At 48.3% G+C, this 25,843-nt stretch overlaps 1 long non-coding RNA gene across 2 annotated transcripts in view; it reads left to right on the top strand.

Moving 5' to 3' along the window:
• LOC142929747 (uncharacterized) overlaps positions 1-25,843 on the top strand; it is a 101,853-nt gene that overhangs the window by 31,650 nt on the left and 44,360 nt on the right. The window contains exon 2 of one of the 2 annotated variants that reach the window (XR_012945896.1): positions 20,438-20,481. The exons of the other annotated variant lie outside the window; for it this stretch is intronic. This is a non-coding gene — a long non-coding RNA (uncharacterized LOC142929747). The remainder of the gene's footprint in view (positions 1-20,437; positions 20,482-25,843) is intronic. 2 annotated transcript variants of the gene reach the window in all.

Genomic DNA, 25,843 nt, shown 5'->3' with positions numbered 1-25,843 from the left:
GGCGCCAGCAGACCCAAATAAAGGGCTTCGGAGCGCCGAACAGAGAGGGAGAGAGAAGAATAAGACCTAGTTAACATTGCAAGAGATAAACTACGTGGTTTTTTTTCCTTTTAGCTTCATTCTAAATGGGAGAATCCCTGCGGTCAGGCCCGTTGGGTCATAATCGTGCCACGGTTCTTGGGATGGAGCGTTCCAAATCTTGAGGGCCAAGGACCCGAAAAAGCCCGAGCTCCTGAAACGTTTTTGCCGAAAACGGAGCCCGGTGCGGTGGACCTCAAACTCCCAGAGATGGTTTTTGTGTTGGGTTTGTTTTCCTTCCCCCGCACCTCCGATTGTAGCACGGTTGGCTACGTACGGTGCGGAAGAAGTTCAACGTTTATACAAGTTGGCACAGTGCGCTCCACCAGTGTATCCCCCGCACAAGTCGTGATGCGCAATAATATTCTCGAGCAATTTAGGAATTTTGAGACGAACAATTCATTTTTATTACGAGCAATTAATCGCCACAAGGGAGGGGAACGTCCGTGAGAAGGTGAATGTGGCACGTGTGCAGGTGCGAGATGGATTGTTAACGTATAAAGGATTGTGGAGTGGCGGCGAGGAAGGAGGTCTTCGAAGAGAAGGTTGTTGATTCTGGCTGATGATGTCGATTTAAATGGTTGTGATATAAAACACAGAATAATTGCATTCACCCATTGTTGGAGAAGGCATATTGACAGAATAAAAACCAAAATAAACTTTAAGAATCGACGGAACATGCGGGTGAACATATTTTAAACGTGTCTTATGTTCCAATTTATTTTGAAATAAATCTTCTAAGAAAAGCTTTTTTTCCATTTTCATATCTGGCTGACCAGCTGCTCACAGGAACCCAACCCCGCGTGTTGGACAATATCACTAATCCCAGACCATCTGTCAGCAGTGTCTGGCTTGAAGTAACGCGTAAGACGCTAATGTGTATTTATTGACATTGTGTTTATTTCATTGGACGTGTCGGCTGCGTTGCGAGGTTGGCAAAGAGGCTCGGGGCCCAACTGGCATGGGGTTTATTGGCAGGTAGCGGTGGCAGTCGGAGCTGGGTAATCAAAATCGATGGTGTTTTTGCGGACGGCGTGCACTCGCCAATAAATTGCACGGCGAGTCTGCGATGGGCTAATGCGCTCGATGCTCGCGCCTATGGACGCTGGGCTCGCGCAAAGAAAAATAAGCTCGGTCTTCGCAGGCGGGCGAGCGAGCGAGGATTTGGCCAACGCTTGTCTCATCCTCCATTGGTTTGCCGTGAGCTGGCGATGGAAATTCCACATTTATATGACGGGCGCCTGACTATTTCTAATAGGGAATCCACTGGTGGCTTCTTTAATTCGGATACTTTTCTGCAAACGACGAGAAACTCTTTGGGGAGCTGGAAATCACTAAAAGTAGTCCTAAGGCAAGGAAGAGGCGACATCAACAGCAACATGTGCTGGTTGTGACCATCGGATCGGCCTTCCCATCGTGCCTCGCATGTCAACATGTCGGGACCATGCAGGGTATTTAAGCAATCTCGTGTTAGACACCCAATTCAAAAGTCAATATTGTAGCCGTTTGATTTCTGTCTAAAGACCATGAGGTAATTGTACACTGGTTGATTAATGCTTGCCTCGGTATCATCAGTGCAGTATAGCCATCCGTTCCTAGTGCTGCCTTTAAAAAAATAATGTTATTTTCACTTCGGCGAAGTTCCAACCCTTCAATGTTAGTGCCATGCAGCGAGCTTTCCCCCTGTAGCAGGGCATTTGGGGGAAGTGGATAAAACATCGCCTGACGAAGGGGGATCCCCGCAATAGTTCTGTAATATCTGCTTCCACGGGTCGTTCTCGAGCGCACGGCGGGGTTGACGCTGCTCCCAGATCCGAACGGACGTTCCCATCATGACGTGATGCCCAGAGCACAAATCAGATCCCATTGCAACAAAAAAACAAACTTGGACTCTTTTTATTATCGAATGATGATTCACCCCCCGCCCCCCGCCTTGGCTGATTTGAACCCTGCAACCTTCTAATTGTGAGTTAAATGCGCTGCCAGAACTGCACCCGTGTCTCCTTAACTCGGTCCAATTTATTGTTAATTATTGAGAGAAAGAGTGTGGGAGCTCTCGCAGTGTTTTGTGACCTCTGGGAAACTGTAGTTGCAGTTATTATCGTATTGCACTGGTTGTTGCGAATCATTATTGTGCATGGGAATTGGCCTCGGGGGGGGGGGGGGAAGTGGTGGAGCCAATTTACACATTCCGATTGTTATGGGGATGAGTCTTTCCAAAGGACAACCAACCTACTTCATTGACTGCTTCCCATGAAATTCTACTAATCTCAACGACCTCAGAGTGGGATGGTGGGCCTGAGTCGACCCCGACCCAGGATTTTGAACTGGCAGCCTTCCGCTTGCGAGGCACTGGAAACATCGGTATGTGTTTTTGGTCAATTGCTGCAACACTGTAAATGTTGGCCATCGAGCAGCAGGGTTACCCTTGAACTTGGGGAGTGGGGGGGGGGCGAACACGCTCAAGCTCCGTATCGTTGGATTGAAGAGTCAATTTGCAGCAGCTGCCATCTTCTTGCCCCACCTCGCTGTGGTGTTTCATGAATTTCGTGTGATCTTGGGAACTTCACAGATCTGTGTCATCCGCCAGTGTTGGCCTCCAAAGCGCCGGACCGCAGGTGTTGCACCATTTAAGGCGCCGGTGGTTGCAAGTCTATTTGTTTCTCGGCAGTTCAAGTGCGCGTCTGCATAGGATGGGGGCACGCCTGAATTCGCATCAACCGTGGGTCAATGCACTGTCATATATTGGGCGCTGAAATGGCTCGCGGAGTGCCGCCGGTTCGCGGGCAGCACTCGGCTGGCACGCGGGAGTGGGACCAGAGCGGCCGTCTCTCCCCCCCCCCCTTTTTTTAATGGAGCCGTCAACGGTGCCAGTTTTGTGCGGCGTGTCTCGACGGGGGGGGGGGGGGGCGCTGATTGATCGTCTCTCGATGCATCAACCCCCCCCCCCCCCCCCCAACAGTGATGAATGAGTTTTTTTGTTTGTCTCGCTATTTTAGAGCTTGCAAGTGCCTCCTCTGAAAAAAAAACCCTCCCACAAAACACACACATTCGCTGTAAATCAACTTTTGAACAGTTTAGTATCCAGGCAGTGGTAAATAATTTCTACAAGCGCTTTAATGGAAGTGACGTGTACTGAATTTGAGCGCTTGCATAACCAATTTGACAATGGAACGTGTCCCTGAATATCTTGTTTTGCTTAATCAGTCATTGTTTGTAGTTGACAGGAGCACATTTTCGGTAACTGTGTTTTTCATTAGCGTTGCCTATGACCACTTTGTCCAGACTCTGCCCGCTCTCGTAGGATTCTCAGAAGCTAAGCAGAGTTGAGCTCGGTCATTAGTTAGGTGAGAAGCTGCCCAGGGATACCAGGTGTTATAGGCTTAGACTGCAATAGATGGTTTAATCTGTCTGTGTAAAACCACTGAACACTACTCTCTCTTCCGCCTGAAGCTAAACTCTCATTAAAATGGATTTTTTTAAAAAAATCTCAGTGCGGGGTTTTCCGAGGAAAATTCTTGAGCCTCGCATGACATTGCGGAGGATATCTAAGTGGCATGATTATAATGTCAGATTGTAAAATGCCACACGGCTGCTCAATCTGCCCGAACGCGTGTTTTTGCGTTGATATATTTCTGTGGTTATTGTTTGAATTCGCTGTTTACACAGCTGCCCTGTCCAGCATTTTGAGATGCGTTTTAGTTTATATGTTATACAAATAAAAAATCTCATTGTGCATGTACAGTCCTTTTTGGCAATGTGCTGCTGGATTAGGGTTTTCCCATGTCGTGTGGGTTGTGAGAGTTATTTGACCATGCTTCACTTAGTTGGTCAATGCCGATTGCTGAAAGATAGATTCTGGTGTTTAAAATAACAAAACTACGTTTCTCATTCGCTTGTCCTGGTGAGGGTCGCGGTGACAGCATGTTGAGTAGGGTGGTCCACACCTTTCTCCTGGCAACGGACTCCAGCATTACACTACGATACACCAGACACTACTATACATTACTATAGACTACTATACACTACTACACTATGCATTACACTATGCACTACACTACTCTATACACTATACACTACACTATACACTACTATACACTACACTTCTATACACTACACTATACTACTCTATACACTACACCATACACTACACTATACACTACTATACACTATACATTACTATACACTACACTATACACTACTATACACTATACACTACACTATACACTACTATACACTACTAAACACTATACACTACTACACTATACACTACTACACTATACACTACTACACTATACACTACTACACTATACACTACTACACTATACACTACACTATACAGAGACTCTAGCTCTTCCTGAGGGATTCCCAGGCGTTCCCAGTTCAGCCGAGTGACGTCATCCTGCCAGCGTGACCTGGGCCGACCCCGGGGCCTTCGCCCAGTGGGACGTCCTGCTGCTGCTGCTGCCCGGTAGAGTTCCAGGCGGAGTCTACCGGGGGGCATCCTTACCGGGTGCCTGAACCACCTCAACTTGACTCCTCTCGATCCGGAGGAGCTAGCGGCTCGACTCTGAGGCTCTCCCGGATTACCGAGCTCCTCACCCGATCGCGGAGAGTGAGCCTGGCAACCCTGCGGAGAAACCTCGGCCCCTTGTACCCGGCGATCAACATCTTTTTGGTCATTGCCCAAAGCTCATGATCATGGGTGTAAGGGTGGGGACGAAGATCGACCTGTGAACAGAGAGCTTTGTTCGAGAACTCCCGCGCTCCCACTTACCATCACTCGTGAAAGAGACGCTGAGGTACTTAAACTCCGCCACTAAGGACAGCTCGTTCCCTCCTCACCTGGAGAGCACAATCCACCGTCTCCCGTGAAAATAAATGTTAAAAGGCGAACAAAAACATTTGATCGTAACCCAGTAGTAGCGCGTTTGTCGCTTGTTGCAAACGTTCACTGCTCAAATCTGGCAGGACCGCCCCGAGTTAACGCTGCAGGTGAATCGAAGACTCGTTTAATGGCATTTGGGGAAAAAGTAGCGGCCATTATGGGCGGGCTGTCATGCTCTCAAATGAACCGTATTGAGAGAAATTGTTCTCGCAAAATGTAACCGAATTGGGATTCTACATGGCCACATGCCCCCCTCCCCCCCTCTTAATAGTAACGCCCCTAACATACCACACGTGTGAAACGTAGTGCATTCTCTGAAACATATTCGATTTTTGCAATACACAAGAACAAAGTTCCGCCCGCTGGAGAACGTTGGGCGACAACAACAACAACAGCCGCGTGCGAATATCCGCCAGGCCCCATCATGTAACCGACGCGTCCTTGTTGAGGAGGTGGGCGGGGGGGGGACAGACAATCTGGGGAAGTGGAGCGTGAGCGAGTAAATATTCTCATTTGCATGATATAAACGGGGGGGGGAGGGGTGTGTCTTTAACATACGGGTGGGGAGTCCCCACCGGCTTGTATAAGCGGAGGGAAACGTAGCGCATTCTCTATGGCCTTGCACTACAAGAGACGGTGTCAACACAAAACGTTGTCGCGATTTTTATTATTGGCTCAATGTTATTTACTGATTTTCTTTTTTTTTAACCATAAAGAGTTGTCGAGTTGGTTCTGGCTTTGCAGATGGTCTCCCTTGGACTCCCATGAAGGTGGTCGTCTACTGGCGTGGGAGATGGAGGTTGGGGAACCAACAAGAGACACAGCTGCCAAAAGGCTGGCAACCACTGCAGCCATGCACTTTTAAATCTAAATTGAACAACGAATTTTTGAACTGCTTTTTGTGTTTTTTAGTTTGACCTTCCCCCGCACCTCCGATATCGTGTGGTTAGGCTATGTACGGTGAGAGAAGTTCTACATACGTACTGTCTTGAAATGCAGCGGCAGGATTTTTTTAAAAGATCTCTCAAGATGCGGGTCTAAGTTTGTTTGCCAAATTTGCCCATGAAAACGTTGCTACCACCATGTTTTGGGGAAAAAAAGGCGTTGAACGATCTTCACCGAAATAATTTTGAGTAACCTTTACGGCCAACGAGGAATTAACCGTGCGTTTGGTGCCACAAAATGCTGAAAATTATTCGAAGGGAGGGCACATCTTAGTGTCTGGCTGCCATCCTGATGGTGGAGATTCACCGTTTGCTCACCAGGCACGGTCACCATCAGCCACGATCTTCTGGATGATGACTCTCCACACCACAGCCATTTCTCACGGTCTCGCGATGCAATAATTATCCGCCCTAGTTCTGCACATGAGTTGATTTCATTACTCCATCTCCGTGGTGGACATCCCCTCGAGTGTTCTCTCCTTTGGCTGCTGCTCTGTCACCAATCTCGACCACTGGCCGAGACTGACAGCAAGCCCACTGTGGAGTCAAGTTGACATCTCGAACCTGCGTGTTCTTTAATCCACGCGGGTCCACTTCCTTCCTCCTTGGTGCGTTTACTAAGCGTACACGTCTCGCTGCTGCTCTGTATATCCTCCTCCAGATTTGGTTCTATTTTTTTTTGGCCAATGTCAAACGCTGCAGGTTCGCTTGCTTAATTCTTCCATGTCCAGCAGCGCAAGGAGTCGAATAGGGACTGCGGCGATACTTTGTTTAGTGCCAACTTGTCTTCTCTCAAAGCCATTGCTCGAGCCGTCAATTCTCGGCAGCGGGCCCTTGAGTGTATTTGTGTGCGGGACGAGTATATTTGAACTGAAATGTCAGAGAGAATCAATTCGGAAAAAAAAAGATGGGAAGCAAAGGAAGTGTCATTAGTGCCATTATCTCCAACCGCCTGCTGACATCGCGGGACGATGCAAACTTTAGACAATACGCCGTGCCGATTTTGAAATGTCGTCTTGTCAAGTGGGAGCCGTGGAGGGATTTTCGCTGCAATAAGTCACTCGTAAAGTGCTCCGCTGTCTGTGGTGCTCATTCAAACCGATTACGGCCTCTGCGGAGAGACAAAGAAGCATCTCCGTGGAGTCTGGGAACGGCGCAACCTTGTTTTGCTTTGCAACCAAAGCGACCTTGTTGGGGAAGATTAAATTACATGACAATGCAAGATACAAAATCACGACAGCCTCCTTTTTTTCCAAATGCACTGCCGGATGAAGGGGCTCTCCGCGCAGCGGCGCTCGTGGGAGTTGTTTCACCATACTTCACCGCGCTGGGAAGTGTGGGTTGGGCGGGGTGGAGGCGTGCGGAGCGACAGGCACGGGGTGCAGGGCCCGGTTTGGATATCACTACTCCTCCTGTTACCCATGGCCGGGAATCGAACCTCGGGCTGCCGTGTAAACTTCCACTGTCGTCATCATCATCTGCCCCTTCCATCAGCTCATTGGCGACGAGGAGCTGTCGTCATCGTCGTCTGCCATGGTCTGTCTCCTTGAGTTCCTCTTCTTGCTTTACTCAATTTCATTCACTTCTCGATTGCTCAACCCTGCGGCTATGCCGCAGGTTGTCTCTTCCTCTGTCCCAGGTCCATGTCGTATCGTCGAGCACGGGATGCGGTTCCGCTTCGTTCTCCCAACGTGTCCCACTAACTGCCCTTTGTGAGCTTGTTTAATATTAATCATTATTATAATAATTATCGTACGATGAAAATGAAGTTCAAACAGATTTCCTGCTCAAATGAGCCTCGAGGTGGGTCGCACACCTCCTCTTCACAGCCCCTGAGCGAGTGGTGGAAATTGCACGTTCCTGTGGCAGAGGTGCGTCCATCTATATGAAAACCACTATTCACTTCGGAAGGCCAAATGAATCGGAGTCAAACCCCCCCCCCCCCAACCAGGATTTGAACTCGCAACTTTCCCATTGTGAGACAGCTTGCTCTACCGCGAAGCCGACCGGCCGGATATAAGAATAGCCAGGAATGGAGCGTGATTTTGAGTTTTGGGTTGCGTTCCTTCTCCCCACGCCCCGCAAGCGGCGAGGCTGCATGGCGACTCTCGCGGTGGGCTCACTGCCTGGCACGGGAGCGATCGGCGGCTCGGCACCCCTGGTGCGGGCGCTCTCGCTCCAGAGGTCGCCGCTCAACTGCGCGCGCCTGTCACGCGATTGTCGCTGCGAATCGGCTGCTTCATCACCTTTTTGCGGACAACCGCTCTGGCAGGAGTGGACCATTATCTGCATTTAAAGCGGCGATGTCTCTGCTGGGCAAGGCACGCGGCGACGGCTTGGGCTGCGAGATCGCGCTGCCAATGGGGGGGGTGCGTTTGTGATGGATGGATGGCGGTTTGGGGCTGACCTCCCCCTCCCACCAACACGTTCACGCGCATGTACGGGGAGATTTCCTCGGCGTGAGCATGCCGAGATGTTCATTTGGTCCAGCGTGCACGCTCGGTCTCAAGCCGAGAGTAATTGTTGTGTGCTTTGTCTGCTCGACACAACAGTGCTCTTCATATTCTTGGTTCTTTCGGTAAAGTCACGTAGAAGGGGAAATAATAAAATTATACAAATGAAACAATAAAATTCTCACGGCGTTTTGCACAGCAGGTGATGTGAGCAGAGTGGGGGATCGCAAATCGTCGCCGTGACTTCCAGTCACGTGGGCCAAGGCCTTGTGTATCGCGTGCCGCTATCCGTTTCGTTTATTTTATTTTTGAATCTGTGTGGTTTAAGGCAGGTATGCAAATGGGTCGTCTTGAGCGGGATAATGAGCTGACGTCAATTAGAGCCATAAAAACAAAAGCCTTTGATGACATTCAAGTGGCAAGTCTCAAGCTGTTGGGAGTATAGAAGCAATTGACAGACGTTGAACATCTTGCGTCTCCAAGCCGCCGCCACGAGGAGAGGGGGAAGTGGAAATGGCTCGCTCCGCCATGCCGGTCTCACAGACGTTCACCCGTTCAGACGTTCACCCGTTCAGACGTTCACCCGTTCAGAAGGTGTCAGCAGTGGAGTGATAAAAAAACCAAAACCCATTTTATTGAATGTTAGTTGCTGGGTTGAGTGTACGGTGCGCGAACCGCTACAGCACCCAATAGGATGGCAAAAGAAAGCCCACCTTCAAACCACGTCACGCACCGTTCCACTGACTTAGGATTTGGGAATATAAAAAAAAACTGTCGTGCCGGCCATCGAGTCGACAATTTCATTGGTCGATGGGGATCAGGTGTTCTTTTCCGGATTGTCTTGCCAGTGATTCCTCAACGTCCTTCCACTTGGGAGATGGTTTTTGACCTGGGCTTAAACCCAGAATCGCTGACGTGCTTTGGCTGGCTTAAGTACCAGGTCATGAGCGTTGTACCAGCGCCGGCACTTATTGTCCATTACGTCTCTGCTTTAAACGTTGCGGTGCCTACGTGTGACTAACATTAACAATGCTGCACGCATCATCCATCGGTTGATATTGATTTGTTAATTTCATGACAAATGTTTACAATTTGTGTCTAAGACTCGGCGCTCTTCTAGTTCCACCGATGTGGGCCAGATGATATCCTGGTAGGTGGCTGGGCATTGTTCACAAAAACAAATCTATATGCACGCCATGTAAGTGTTAATTGGCAGCAACACGCCGATAAATTTCTGCCGCACAGCTTGAGTTCGCACCGCAAAGAAGTGTGACCCATATGCAATTGTAACGACGACCGACACACGTCCTTCGCTTTAGTAAGAAGAGCCTTTATTGTGGATACGAACACCTCTTTAAACCCAAATTTCGTCTTCTTTCCAACCGTCCCTTCTCCTTGTGCGCTATCCCCTTTTATATCCCTAGAGAAGCCCCCTTTCTCGAAGGTCCCCCCCAACCCCCCGCCAGTCACTCAACCCTCGCTTCCTGCTTTGTGCGTTTGTATTTCTCCATCCAATCGATTTAATTGTCTGCCTCCAGCCAAATCTTCTTGCCAGTCAGGCCTCCCCGCACCAATCGGCGGCCTTGCTTTTGCTTCCTGGCAGCACGCACATCGTGTCGGGTAAGTGGAGCTGTTGTTTTAGGTCTTTAGACAATGGTCATGTGACTGGTGGGAGGTGCATACCGCCAATCTACAAATGTTCACTTTTCATCCGGTTTCGGGTTGTTTTTGAGAGATTTTATCATTGAGAAATATTCTCGGGCTGGTAATACCAAGTTTTTGTTCAGTAGTAGGGGGAGTACCGTGTATTTGTGCAAATGTTAAAAGTAAAATTGCAGTGAACATCTAAGGCTCTAGGTATTGCGGACCGAATGTGTGAGCATAAAAAAATATGCAGAATTTGTCATTTACTTCAAGCTGTTTCATTTTACCTGCTGGTAAGACCGTTGACTTGGCACGGTGGGGAAATGTTAACTCCCTCGCCTGGTATGCAGGAGATCGTGGGTTCGATCCCGACCCTGACGCCTTTATATTTGGAGTTTGCATGTTCTCCCTGTGGTCGCGTGGATTTTTTCCCCCGTCCTCCAGTTTTTCCCGCCACATTTAGAAACACGTGTTTTAGAGTATTTGGCTCCTATGCAGTGAGAGAAAAAAGTATTTGATCCCCTGCTGATTTTGCACGTTTGCCCACTGACAAAGAAATGATCAGTCTATAATTTTAATGGTAGGTTTATTTGAACAGTGAGAGACAGAATAACAACAACAAAAAATCCAGAAAAACGCATGTCAAAAATGTTATAAATTGATATGCATTTTAATGAGGGAAATAAGTATTTGACCCCTCTGCAAAACATGACTTAGTACTTGGTGGTAAAACCCTTGTTGGCAATCACAGAGGTCAGACGTTTCTTGCAGTTGGCCAGCATGTTTGCACACATCTCAGGAGGGATTTTGTCCCACTCCTCTTTGCAGATCTTCTCCAAGTCATTAATGTTTCGAGGCTGACGTTTGGCAACTCGAACCTTCAGCTCCCTCCACAGATTTTCTATGGGATTAAGGTCTGGAGACTGGCTAGGCCACTCCAGGACCTTAATGTGTTTCTTCTTGAGCCACTCCTTTGTTGCCTTGGCCGTGTGTTTTGGGTCATTGTCATGCTGGGATACCCATCCACGACCCAATTTTCAATGCCCTGGCTGAGGGAAGGAGGTTTTCACCAAAGATTTGACGGTACATGGCCCCGTCCATCGTCCCTTTGATGCGGTGAAGTTGTCCTGTCTCCTTCGCAGAAAAACACCCCAAAAGCATATTGTTTCCACCTCCATGTTTGACAGTGGGGATGGTGTTCTTGGGGTCAAAGGCAGCATTCCTCCTCCTCCAAACACGGCGAGTTGAGTTGATGCCAAAGAGCTCCATTTTGGTCTCATCTGACCACAACGCTTTCACCCAGTTGTCCTCTGAATCATTCAAACTGAATCATTCATTGAATCATTCATTGGCAAACTTCAGACGGGCATGTATATGTGCTTTCTTGAGCAGGGGGACCTTGCGGGCGCTTCAGGATTTCAGTCCTTCACGGCGTAGTGTGTTACCAATTGTTTTCTTGGTGACTATGGTCCCAGCTGCCTTGAGATCATTGACAAAATCCTCCCGTGTAGTTCTGGGCTGATTCGTCACCCTTCTCATGATCATTGCAACTCCACGAGATGAGATCTTGCATGGAGCCCCAGGCCGAGGGAGATTGACAGTTCTTTTGTGTTTCTTCCATTTGCGAATAATCGCACCAACTGTTGTCACCTTCTCACCAAACTGCTTGGCAATGGTCTTGTAGCCCATTCCAGCCTTGTGTTGGTCTACAATCTTGTCCCTGACATCCTTGGAGAGCTCTTTGGTCTTGGTCATGGTGGAGAGTTTGGAATCTGATTGATTGCTTCTGTGGACAGGTGTCTTTTATACAGGTAACAAGCTAAGATTAGGAGCACTACCTTTAAGAGTGTGCTCCTAATCTCAGCTCGTTACCTGAATAAAAGACACCTGGGAGCCAGAAATCTTTCTGATTGAGAGGGGGTCAAATGCTTATTTCCCTCATTAAAATGCAAATCAATTTAGAATAATTTTGAAATGCGTTTTTCTGGATTTTTGTTGTTGTTATTCTGTTTCTCACTGTTCAAATAAACCTACAATTAAAATTATAGACTGATCATTTCTTTGTCAGTGGGCAAACGTACAAAATCAACAGGGGTTCAAATACTTTTTTCCCTCACTGTACATTTCCGTGCAGTAAAGCCACTTCGTTGAGCTATCATTTGTGATAGCCAGGTCGCTTATGAAAAAGAGCGACACATCTCCGTGGACCTTACCTGGTAAAAAAGAAAAGTTAAAAAAAAATAGTGTGTGAATTACTCGGACATGAAATAAAAAAAATCATCCAGAGCACCGGGTATGCCACCAATGTTGGCCGTCTACCTTGGCTTGAGATGGATGGACTGCAATTCCCTACGCAGTCCCAGGGCAATTCCTCAGTCCCTCATTATCTGTAAACAATGTCTCATTGCTTGATGAGCTGCAAATTGCTGTCTAAAAATAAATCTCTTTTGAATGCCAGGAGGCAATCCCGAGTCTCGAGAAAGTCGAGAAGGCATTCGTGCTTAATTTTAATTCAAGCTGCGTTTTTTTGTATTTGTGAACTTGTATCCTTTCCAAGGAAAAATGAAAGCGTCCGTTTGTTTGTGGGCATGCATGCGTGAATGTGCGCGCATGCGGTACAGCGGTGGCCACCCGCATCTTAGCCCCCGAAGCAATTTGTCATTTTTCAGCAATGAAACCCTAAATTGTTACGATGCTGCGATGAAAGCTCTGCTAGGCTTTCATAAATGTCACCAGATTTTGATCCATTGTCAGCGGCTGTGTGTGTCCCTAAAATAACTCGGCGATCTCTTCCGAAGCCGTTACGTGTTTGTTTGAAAAATGTGCCTGCCACTGAACCCACTTTCTAAAGCTGCCACCTAAATTTTTCATCAGCTGCATGTAATTACGTTTTGGAATAATTCTGATGGATGCTTCATCTCCTGGGCGGTGACGGCAAGGAACTGGTCCGAGCCTATTCGGTCTGCGGTGGGTCCAGGCTGTACAAAAAACGAAAGACAAAGATCCCCGTGTAGCCTTAACAGACTGTTGGGGCAAGTGCTGTGAGCGAGCAAACACCTATGAAGGCCGGCAGGGCACACGAGGGGTTGGGTGGGTCAGCACCACGCCTGACCGCCTTTGTCTCCCTCGTGGCGATGTTTACACGCCGCACCAGGTACTAATTTGAGCCTGAGTCGACCTAGGGGAGGCCCAGGACCAGTTCAGATAATTGTCGCTGGTGTTGGCCGTGAGTGGGAATCTAACTCGGGTTTCCGGGTTCGTAGCGCAGCGCGATAACTGCTACACTACCGCTCCCCGCAAACACACACACACACACACACGCACAAAGACAGAGACACGCACACCCAGACAGGAATGTACAGACACACAGGCAGATGGACAGAAATATACACTGGCACACGCATAGACAGTGACAAAAGATAGGCAGACGGTAACATACACAACACACAAAGGCAGATAAACATAAACAGACGCACACGTAGAAGCAGACGTGCGCGTACACACACACACAGAAACGCGTATAAATATACAAAAGACAAACACACACAGTTTCCACAACAGCCTGTTCAAGTATAAAGTACTGTTAGCGAGCACATATTGGGCTGAGGTGGCACATGAGGGCACGAGGGTTATTGGTATTTTATTATTTACCACCCCCACCCCCTCTTGGGGCTCTAGATTTTTTCTCCACCCCGCTATCCCCTCTAGCTGCTGTCTTTTTGGCAGCGGGCACGACAATTGTGCTTTTAAAATTGAAATTGCAGCATTAAGGCCAAACGCTTAAACACTTGTGCGGAGCGCAAGGCAGACGGAGGGCGGCGTGGGTGAGCACTGGGAGCGGGATGGGTTTGGGATGAGATTGGAACGCGGGTGAGGGGTGGGGTTTGGGATAGGGTTGCGATGGGGTTGGGATGGCGATGGAATGGGATTGGGATGGAGTTGGGACTTGGTGTGCCCGACCACCGGATCGGCGAGCGGGAGACGAGCGCCGACTGACCGGTTCTGATGTCGCAGCAGAAACTTGGCAATGCGAGATGCGAAGGGGGCGGCGGAGTGGCATGAGGGCTGCTGGATTGATGCGAGAGTGGCAATCGCGCACGATTCACACCCACCAACTCCCACCCCCTTCCAATTCGAGCAGAAGGGTCAAGTTGCTCCCCAATGTGCTCTGCGAAAGGGCACCGCGTGTTTTTTTTTTTCGGTACGATGTCCACATTTTTTGCTCTACGTGCTTTGAAGTGTATTGAACTAAATTCTGAACGTGAATGCTGGGGACTGGGCACGATGGGTAGTGTGTGTGTGGCTCGGTAAGAAGGGCCTGGGTTAGGTTCTTGCCTTTTTGCGTGGAATTTGTATGTCCCCCCCCCCTCCCCGTTCGGCATCGGTTTCCTTCTGGTTCGCTAGTTGCCTCGAATACCTAAAAACTAACAATGCCATTGGGATTGACATTGGCCAAACATTCCAATGCAGAACCCTGCTGAAAAAATAGCCCTTGGACACTGAGTGCGTGGCTTTCGGAAATGAGTAATTTGTTCTTATAGTTATACGATTTTCAGGAACTCAATTCACTTCTTCAATTGAAGAAGCTCCCAGCTCGTGGAGCGAGACATTGGACACAACCCTTGCAACGCGTCGCAGAATGACGTGGCATGGCCGCGAAAGTCTAAGCACTGGCAGCATCAAATTCATTCCCATTTTATTGTGTTTGTGGGCTCCGTGGTGGGAGCCCATTTTTACACTGCCGTACAAAATGTACGTCTATAAACATCGTCTAGCTTTCTTGTAAATGCCCACGCGCACGGGGGTCCTGGCAGTAGCAGTCATCAGTCACCGTGGCCTAGAATGGGAAGTGAGAAAGTGTAAACAAAAAAAACAACCAAGAAATTCAAAATGAAATAAATTCCATTTCAGGAGAAGTAGCGAAACCGTTGAGAGAATAACAAACTTGTTTTATATTTTTATTATTTTATTGTTTCCCTTCTACGTGACTTTACCGAAAGAACCAAGAATATGAATCCCTGCCGTCACGAAAGCTTCAAATCAAAAGAATAACAAACTGTTGATGATTCTGGGCAGATTTATTTTGTGACCGACGGACGATTACCACCTTCCCCGTCGCTTGTTCACTCGGGAACTGCAGAGCAGCAGTGTGAGCAATTGGAATTGATCGTGGCACCGCTGACTTGTCTGGCCGCCAGGTTAGCTCCGGGAACGCCTCCTCGTTGTGTCGAATCTCGGAGACGCAGCCGTGATCCCCGTCACAACTGTCAGTGGCTGTGAAGTGGCTGCACAGAGTGGTCACGGAATGGGTGATATTGAATTGGTATTGAATGCATCGCACTCTCATTTAAACAAATTCCACTTCGGAGTTGCCTCGGTGGCTGTGGGCGGCTTCCCCCCACCCCCACCGCTGCCGTGTGTGGGTGTGCGTGTTGAAAGCAGCCTCGTGGCGTCCCTTCACCATAGTCCCAGTCTGCTGTGATGACTAATCGTATGATAATTAATTACGTATCTTTACACGTTCACAAGAACGATTTCAATACATTATGCGGCGATGTGGAAACCCCCCCCCCCCCCCCCCGTTTTAGAATTGGTTTTGCACAAGTTGATAATTGATGAATTTATGGATATAAGCCATTTAGCACAACTATTTTCTGTTCCAGTGCACTGCTGGGAAACCCAGAATAAATCTGCATTTCGTGTTTGTGCTCTGGGGCAAACGATCGCACACCGCTGAAGCGGGATGAGTTTCGTGTCGACCTCGATAATCGTCGTCCCCGAATCGGTTCACTGCTGGATGAGGGTCTCCCCCCCTACAAGCCGTTGCCATATCGATTCTGCGTCGTGAAAACCCATCCGTCACCTGCGTAAGAGGAGCCGATCTCATCGCTCCATCTCGGTGCACGTCATCTCGGGGCGCGTTCCCTTCCCTTGGCTGCCACTCCGTTATTAATCTCGACCATAGGGCATCGGTCCCTTCTAGCGATGTGTTCTGCCTCAGCCTTTATTCGTTTAAGTTTAAAAACAAAAAAAAACTACATTTTTGAATAAAAAAAAACAAACAAACACTGAACTTAATTTTTTATTTAAAAAACCGCCACTTTTTCAAATTTTCTTGCTGTGGTTTTCACACCTGATGAAGATTGTTTGTGTTGCAGTCGAAACGTCGTGAGAATTTTATTGTTTTATATTTTTATTATTTTATTGTTTCCCTTCTACGTGACTTTACTGAAAGAACACTGAACTTAATGTTTATATATCTGGTTAGACCAGGATCTTGCCTCCTTTTTAAAATATTCCATCGCTTTAAGGCAACTAACTGCAATGTGCTTTTGCCAAATGGGAAGATTTATTATTTATTTGTGTGTGTTTTTTTTTAGGAAGCCTGATTTTCAAATAGCTTCACGGCCAAAAGTTGTACGTCTCTGGGCTGCCATGCATGGAAAGATTCTGCAAATGCAATGCTTTATTTTTAAATGTATTATTTTGCAGTTGTGGATATTTTACAGACCTATGAAGCATTTGAGAAAATAACCCCAGGAGAGTTAACACAGTATTTATCATCCTCATGAGTCCTGGTCTATCATCCACTGATGGATGCAGACCCCTCTCTTCATGCCTTGTCGGATATGCAGGGTTTTTTTTTACGATACTTCACCATGCTGGCGAGCGCAGCAGTTTGCTGGGCAGTGACGGGTCCAGACACGGCTCACCACCTGTCTGTGCAGAACTCTGAGCATGCGTGGGTTTCCTCTGGGTACCTTAGTTTTGTTCCTGCTTACAAAAACACGCCCGTGTTTTGGTGAAACTTGCTTGTTTACATCATCATCATCACCTTACTGCGACGGGTGTATTGAATGCTGCGTATCGGTTATTCTGATCTTAAATCTTTGGTTATTTTCCTGTGAACACGCCATTTTGGTGGAAATTCTACATTCCTATGACAGGATAAGTATCCCCATAGGACCACTGTTTGTTGACTTCCCCACGAAGTGGTGCTCATTGTTATCGACCCCCAAATGAATGATGGGCTGAGTCAGCGTTCAACCTGGATTTTGAATTCCTTCCCATAGAGCAAACGAACCAATTTGCTCTACAGCTGAGCCACGTGGCTGGTTTGCCGGCAAAATAAATGCCAGAGTTATTGGCCCTCTTAATGGAGACAGTAGAGTTAACCAGCACACGCTGACTTTCCAGTGAGCATGAAGGTGAATCTCGTGCTTGGGTAAACCTGTGACACACAAAGGCCCGCAGCCGTACACAAAAACAAATGCTGTAACAGAAAATATTTGCCTTCTCGCAAAAAAACAAGGAAAGCAAAAAAAATCAATTTTGTATGAGCTCCCATTTAAAGAAGAGGAAAAAAAAATGTATGCTCTCATTTCAATCCATCGGATGACGGACGTGTGTCGACCCTTCGCAGCTGTGTGATGGGCGAGGTGTTTCAAATCATACGGGTCAATTTGTCAAAGTGGCAATTCTATTGGATGTTTGTTAATATCATGATATGATTTCTCAAATTAAAAATTGATTTTGTGGTTCTCTTTAAAACCTGTTGGAGTATGTAATTAATGCGCATCGTCTTTGTCATCGTGATGAGACCTGTGTATTCGCACAACACGCAGGAGAGAGGCGGTCAAGCGTTCGCGAGGATGAGAGCTAATCATGGCAGCATCATCCTCGTACCGTGCTCTCAACATGAACGTGAATTGAGCTCATCGATGCTCACGATCAGTTGCAGGCCTGTGACAATCCACTGATCGGATGAAGGACCCCCCCCCCGCATTGTCGTCAGTTAATGGGGGTAAATCGACAACACTTGACCATACTGGTCAGTGCAGGTGAGGGGAAAGGGGGGGGGGGGTATGGGGTGACATGGCCAGGTATCGAACTCGGGTCACTGGGTTCATACCACAGTGCAGGGTGTAACAATTTGCCCACCTCACGATAAGAATCGTCGTGATTCGAAGCTACACGTTCGATTCAGGAGTTGGTGTTTTTTTTGTTACATTACGGTGAAATTAACTCGATGCATTTTCAATTGCGGGTGTATGATGAATAATTTTGTCCTATATTAGTGGCAATGCCACACAGCTCCACGAGTGCTATTATTCAATATCTCATTCACTCGCACTGCCCTGGCTGCTCCTCCTCGTGCAAGTATGTGCTCATAAACAAATAATACAATCCGATGGATTTATTTGACAGAAGTGAGCCCGACCAAGAGCCTCACTGAATGCGAGTCCCCTGATAGCTTTATTTTCTTGTTTGATAACAACAAAAAACCTTGTTGGTATCAAGGTCAAGAGGTCATCACACGGTAAATTTTTGATGGGTACTACACCGTTGTCTGCCTCATCGCCAAAACCCGTAGCCATGGCGCTTGACTCCTGACCACCTGGGGACCAGATGCCCGTCGTGGCCAAGTGGCTGACGAAACCCATTGCCTTGGACATTTGCCTTATTCCTGGTGATGAAAACATCGGCACAACGTTTACTCCAAACATTTTTTGTTGTTGTTGAAACGGAAGGTTTTCGAGATGAGAATCTGACCTCTACGGCATTTTTACCGTCTGGCTTTTTGGTCTTCCCCCGCTATTTGCTGACGTCTCTGCCACTCCAATGCCAGTGTCTATAACCTGCCCTCCTCCAACCCAGCGCGCGTGCCCCACCCATCGCAACTTTCTCTTCTTAACCACATCTACAAAGTTTTCCACTTTTATTCCCAGTCTCCAAATTGTTTATCCCATCCTCCTCCAGCCAGCGCATATCTCCCATTATAACTTCCTCTTCTTAATTGCATTGGCAACATTTTCTTGGCATGTTCTATCCCAAACTTCAAAAGTTGCATACCATATCCGACCTATCGTAATCATAGAATTCCCTGCATGCATCTGGACTCAAAGAACATACGCTTCTTTTCTAGTTGCTTTATTCATGTCTCGCTCTGTGAGCCCACACAGTAAAACGGACATTTCCCTTGCCTCAAATGCCCGTCTCTTCATACTAACATTGACATCTCTATAATACCAAAGGTGGCTATGTAAAAAAAAGACTAAAACCCACACCCCAAACTCCCCATCCTGCACGGTGTCAGATGTGAGAAAATGAGACGGTGATAAAGTCAAACGTGTTTTGAAATGTAAACTCGATGGTGTATACCTTGCAGCGATTCCCCCCACCACCAACCCCCCCCCTTGCGATTCAATCCTCTATTCATTGCGTTGCGGTACACTGGGAGCACCTCCAGTGGCTGCAAAGGGGGGGGGGGGGGCGGGGGTGGGGGGTCACATGAACATTCAATACGAACATTGAATAAACGATGGTTGATGCTCAAACGCGCACGGGGGGTGGACGTTGCTTATTATTAGAAGTAAGAAATCGACGTTCAATCGATGAACCGATTGAACGTGTTTTTTCTCGTCGACGATTTGCCGATGTTTTGTTCACGTATTCATTTCTCTGCTTCACTGATGGAGAGTCGGGGTGGTTTCGCGAGGCTCACTGGGCACCCAATTGTGCATGTCCAGTCCCCATTTCGTTTGTTGCTGACAAAGTGGGCCCCGTTCAATTGGAGGAATTCTCACATTTAGGGTTTAACTTTTGTTACTTTTTAATAATTTTTGTATTACTCAAAAATTAACCTGAGGGAGTGGCTCGGTGGTTCGTGCACTGCTTTGAACTTTAGTACCCCGAGTTTGATTCGCGGCTATGACCAACATCAGCGGCGGGCGATATCTGAACCAGTCTTGGCCTGGTTCAGCAACCCGCACTGACCAGCCTGATGAAGTATTGTCGAACAACCCCCATGCCCAACGCACCACGGTGAGGCCTTCATCCAGCATTGGATTGAGAAGGGGCTGAAAAGTATTGCTCTTCATATTATTATTCTTACATTAATCAATTGAAGGGATTTTGTCTTCTGGGTATCGCTGCAAGCCGTTTTCTCACTCGCGGAGTTATAACAAATTGCGCTGTCCACATTTTATATGACGTTACGGCAACCTGTGGGCCTTAAGGGGGCGAAGTGGGTGCCCCTTGGGGTACGGCGGCTAGCATTGTGCTAAAGCAGGATGTATAGCCCAAAGTGATCATTTCAGACAGGCCCGTGAGTGGCCAACTCTGCTCCTCACAATCTATTACCGCTCTCGGCGGCCACCAATCGATAGACATAGCTCTTCCGTATTGCCCGCTGGAATGTAGATGGCCTTCTAAATTTACTTATGGATAGGACAGGCCTGGCGGGATGCGACGTTGTGGTGGTCTGACAGCACCTCGGCGTGTTTGCTGGTACCAGTCGTCTTGGTTGCCAATTTTTTTTTGTCTAGGAAAAAAAAACTGCAGGCGTGTGCCGGTTCACCCCACGTAGCACCGCTTCTGTCATATTTTTCCAATTATTTTGTTCATTTTTTTTGTTTATTTTGCGACAGCTGTGGGATCACAAGCAAAGGACCCCGGTAAAGCTGGCGGTGAGGTAATATCGCTGCACGCACACACTCGCGCACGCGGGCACGCGTTTAGTGGCCAATAACTGTGGGGGCCAGTGATGGTCCACTGTCGGTACACGAGGCACGTCTGGTGCAGTTATTACCGTGCCGACGGCGTGTCATCGCGGCTATGCCCGAGGTAAACCAAACCCCAGACTGGGGATCAGCTCGTGGAGCTCCGTGTGACCGGATTTTGCGAGGTGCAAGTATTGTAAAATGATTGCTATGACACCGCAAATTGAAAATTTACATGGTTTAAAATTGACTCCTTGAATGCACATCTTGACAATATATGAAAGAAGTAACATATACAATCGTAGCCAAGTTTAGAATGAAATTGGCTCAAACTTAGTTGTCGCATCAAAACTAAGAAAATAATATTTTTTTCGTCGCTAAAAGTATTACTCTTAATTTTATATTGCGGAAATTCGAAATCGGGAATGGCGAGGCGGGGGGAGTGTTGCAGTCGGCATGTTAAATTGCGAGAACGCTCATCTGTAAGTGTAGAAAGGGAGACCAATAATGATAAAACCACTGATCCGAGAGAAAAGTCTCATCTCCTCGAGTAAATGTGCCATTGTTATTTGAATACAAATGGGAGAAGATAATCCATTTATTCGCCCGCCTAATGGATAAAACTGACTGAACTCAAAGGAGGCATAAAGTATTGTAATCATATACAGCAATATTACTCGCAAAACTGTGGCACATTAGTCGGTAAAAAAAAAAAACATACAAACATGGAAATGGGAATTGAATTTATGCTGCTGCGTAAAAAAAAAGTGTAAGAGCGGATGCACGTTTCGTTGTTATGAAGGCAGCACTTTATGCGCAGTCTGATAGAAAATACCGTGCTTTGTGTAGACTGAGGGCCTGTGCTTTGATTAATTGGCTCGTAAGGTCTGCACCGTGTCTCTAAATGCTGACCGAACATCCGAAGCTGCCTGTAATTGCTGATAAAGACCCGCAGGATAAAATGCGCCGGCCAGGCTATATCTTAATTTGTTCTGAAATTTTACAACGCCATTAGCCGTTGTACAGTTCTGCTTTTGTCGCACTTGAGAACGTTGTTTACGCAAACCAAATTAATGTTGTGTATTTATTTCTCTCTCTCGGTGCACGCTTTGCTTGTCGGTGTGCGCGCTACGAACCCGGCCACCCGAGTTCGATCACGGCCAACACCGGTGGCGATTATCTGAACCGGAACTGGGCCTCCCCTAGGTCGACTCGGCCTCAATTTAGTACCTGGTTCGGTGTGTAAAAACATCGCCACTGGGGAGACAAAGGCGGTCGGGCGTGGGGCTGGACACCCACCCCACTTGTGTACCGTTCCAGCCTTCATAGGGACTTGCTAAAAGCAATTGCCCCAACAGTCTCTTTAGGCTATACAGGGGATCGTTGTCTTCGTGTTTGTGTGTGCGCGCGCGATCGAGCAAGAATTAATCTACCTAAACTCCGGGTTTAGCCATGCATGCGTGCGCGCGCACACTGCCATTTAAAATAATAAACCGCAAATTAGGTTTTTTGGCGAAGATCAGTCGCTGACCTCTGGGACCGTGCTTGGCGCGATGCGTTCCGGCCGCGGCGCGAGAGGGGGGCTCTGGTTAATGACGCACACCTGGGCAGAGCCGCGTACAGGGGCGGCCGTGACCTCCCTCGCCTGGCTGCCCACAGCCGTCCACCTCCGTTGCATGGGCACGGGGCGATACCGGCAGGGCTCCAAGCGGTGGTGGCGAGGCAAGTCTGAGATGATGGAGTAAGTGTCCACAATACCGCTAACTGTGGATGCGTGAAGTTGATTATTAAACAAATTAAAATGGTATTGCTCCAAGGAAGAGGAAAGAGCGACGGTCTAGCCGAGAGCCATTCTTTGATCGGGGAGTGAATGTTGCATCATCATCATCATCGTCATTGTCATTGGCAGCTAATAAATATAATCGGTTCACTGCTCGATGAAGACCTTCCCAAGCCACCGCCATCTCTCACAGGCTTTCAATGTAACAATCTCCCCAGGACCTGCACACAATTTTAGTTCATTGCTTCATCTCCTCGGTGCACGACCACGCGTTCCATTCCTTCGCCGCCACTCCGTCACGTTCTTGACTATCGGCGAACATTCCTCCGTAGGGCGGCGTTGACGTGTCCTGTCAAAGTCAACTGGCAGCCAGAAATCACTCGGGGAGAGACACGGAAACGCAAGCTCAGAACCTACGCAGTGGATGCATAATTTTGCATTTGTCTTAAATTATCTATTTTTTTATTTTATTTTGTCACGTGAAAGATGATGAATCCGTTTCAATCGATGGATCCGCGCTCCGTTTCGTGGGTGACGGTCGGGGAGGGGCAAAGCCCCCAGCTCCGTTCGCCGTGGCGCTGTCATACGATAGGAGCCGACTGAAATAAAAGCGGACACTCGCCAATAAAATAAAGGGGGGGGGGGAACAAGGGGGCGTGCCACTTGTCCATGACTTGACCATCTCGATCGACGAATGAATCGTTGCCACCGATGATGACACGTCCTCTCGCTCTATCTCTTGTCCATGACTTGACCATCTCGATCGACGAATGAATCGTTGCCACCGATGATGACACGTCCTCTCGCTCTATCTCTCTCCCTTACGTAGCACCGTAGATGGGCAAAGACGCGCCCCCCCCTCCCCCTCCCCCTCTTCCAAGTGTCCGCTTTGATTTCACGCGGGCTTTTATCGTCGCCACGGATTCGCTCCGCGGGCCTTTCGCGAGCGGCGGCGGCGGCGTGTGGGGGGTTGATGCGTCCGGGGAGCTCGTGCTCGAATGGCACTGACGACGAATTCCCTCGACCGCATTACGGGCCACGGGCCAATTGAACCTTCTGGCGGTACCCCGGGGTACCATAGTACGTAATGTCCGTGATGCAGTCATTTTTAGTCTGCCGCGTCGCCGACCATCAACAATGGACTCATCTCGACGAGCTGTACACTACGATGCACCACCACTACGGTGTGTGCGAGCGTTCAGGGTTTCGGCGCAATCGTCGTCCTCGCTGCGTTTCGACATCGCGGAGTGTGGCACCGATTTCGGATTGATTGGTAACCCAGTCGCGGAGTTAAGTTACACACCTGGGAAAAAAATGAGTGTCCCAGAAATAAAGTATTTAATTGCATCGGCCCATTTTGTATTATTTGGTACCCCGGGGTACCGCAATTGAGGATCAATTGCTGAAACGCGGCGTTTTTTTTTTCTTTCCTTTGGAGCAGTGACTTAACGGAGGCAGTTATTTAAGAGATGCAAATGTGTGCGTGTGCGTCTTTGCGCAAGAGGGGAAAAAGGAAGTGAAAATTACCACGAAATACTCTGAAGTGGTGGCAGATATCACGATTAAAGGCGGGGGTGGTGGTGGTGGGGGGGGGGGGGAATGACATGTATAATATAGTGTTTGTCACGAGCTTTTAGTCTTAAGTCCAGAGCAAAGCTGTCGGTCATCGCGATCACCCCGTGATGTGTGGCATCACGAACCTGTCATCGCTCGATCCCAGCAGCAGCAGCAGCAGCAAGCGGCTCCGCTGTGTGCTGCTTCTTGGCGCATCGTCTCCCGTTTTGTAGCTGCGCTGCCTTGTGGTGGTGGTGGTGGTGGTAGTGGTGGGGAGGTATTCTCAAGTAAAGGGATGTTTTTGTTTGTGTCTGGGGAATTTAAAAGCAGGGAGCTGTCACAAGAGCTGGAGAAGCCAAACAAACGGCGCGCTCACCCCCCCCCGTCACCCAGCATCTTGTCTTCTCCTCACAAAGGCGGCTGTCACTGCAATGGACTTCTGCGCATTCTCTCTCTCTCTCTCTCGCTCTCCCAGACATAGCAATTTCAATACATTACAATACAGTGTGGATTTATATAGTGTCTATAGGCGACCGTGTGTTTGTCTTCATACAGAGAAAGAGTCACAGGCAGAGGACAATATTAATGAGGTTTCTTTTAAACAAAAAAAAAACCTGGGCTTTAGGATAGGGAATCCTCATGGATGGCTCAGATAAGAGATGGACACTCCCTGGGGTCACCAGAGTAGAATGAGCGGCCTACCACTGAGTGACGGCTTACCCCATGGAGGAGCAGAGTGAGAGGAGAGAGGTAGGCAGGGAGTGAATCCATGGAGGATCTTGGAGATTGTGAGTGTGATCTTGGAGTTGGTCCAGTGGAGGGGGAAGGGTGGTACTGGGGTCACGTGGATACGTTTACAGGCGTAGATGAGAACACACACCAACTGGTTTTTGTTCGTCGACTCGCAGTGCATTGACAAAGAGCTGCCAATAGTATTACTGTTATTCATACGAACTATGTAAGAATTATTAAACATTGTATAGCCTATGTGCGGTTTACATACTTTTTGTTTTTAAACAAGCAGCAGCAGCGAAGGATTCGTGAGGTTGTTGGGAATAGGTGGAAGACGACTGCTGCTGCGTTGCCACTGGACATCCGTGAAAAAGAGCATCGTAGCGCATCGGATTCCTCCACGATAAACGAACATGCCGATTACGATCACTGGGATGTGGAGCCGGCGCGGATCACAAAGCGTGCGAGCGGACTCCGCCTGTGTTTACACGGCGGTCTTGTCGGGCCACTCCGGTACCGACCAGGCTGCCCGGTTACCTTTTCAAGGCCCCCCCTCCTCCCCCCCCCCGGTGTCGTGTGTGGGCCTTTGCTTTCACAAGTGGGCAGTGCACTTCGCATGGGGCTGCCCCCCCCCCCACCCACCGCCGCCAACATTTGTGATGCCATGTGAATCGACGTTGACCGGAGACGCGACGGTTCGCGCTTTTGTGTAACCCCAAGAACAATGTAAAACGGCAGAAAAATTACAGACATTGTAGATGTTAATGTGGGACAGGGGTAAGGTGAAAATTTCGATGAAACAACGCAATCGCTTTCCTGTGGATGTTAAGGAGGGGAGGGGAGGGGGGTTTGATTCCACTTGGCCGCATGGTTGTAAATCGTCGGCGTGAGAAACGAGGGCAGATTTTTTGTAAAAACTTGCAAAAAATTACAACCACAATAAATATAAGCTCATGGGAGCCTCACCTAACGCTCACCCTAAGTTAAAGGTTATTTGTTATTATTTACTCAATTTTAACGATCTGTAGATAATGGGGCGGGGGCATTGGGATGATATCTGAGCGGCGCTGGGTGAAGGATTGCGCAAGCCATCCCCATCTCTTACGGACCTGTGATACAATCCATCTAGCGCCTGGACACGAGCCGATTTAATCGCTCCATCTCCACTCCATCCGGAGCAGTCCTCTTGAGGGTGTTCCCTTTCGCTGCCACGCCGTCGTTCGTCTTGGCCACCGGCCAGCCCGAGCTCATGTACTTTTGCGAACAAT

This window comes from Petromyzon marinus, chromosome 33, assembly GCF_048934315.1.
Source record: "Petromyzon marinus isolate PM22_M1 ecotype Great Lakes invasive population chromosome 33, UKy_Petmar_22M1.pri1.0, whole genome shotgun sequence".
Lineage (NCBI taxonomy): Eukaryota > Metazoa > Chordata > Hyperoartia > Petromyzontiformes > Petromyzontidae > Petromyzon > Petromyzon marinus.
This window is presented reverse-complemented; position numbering and strand designations above follow the sequence as displayed.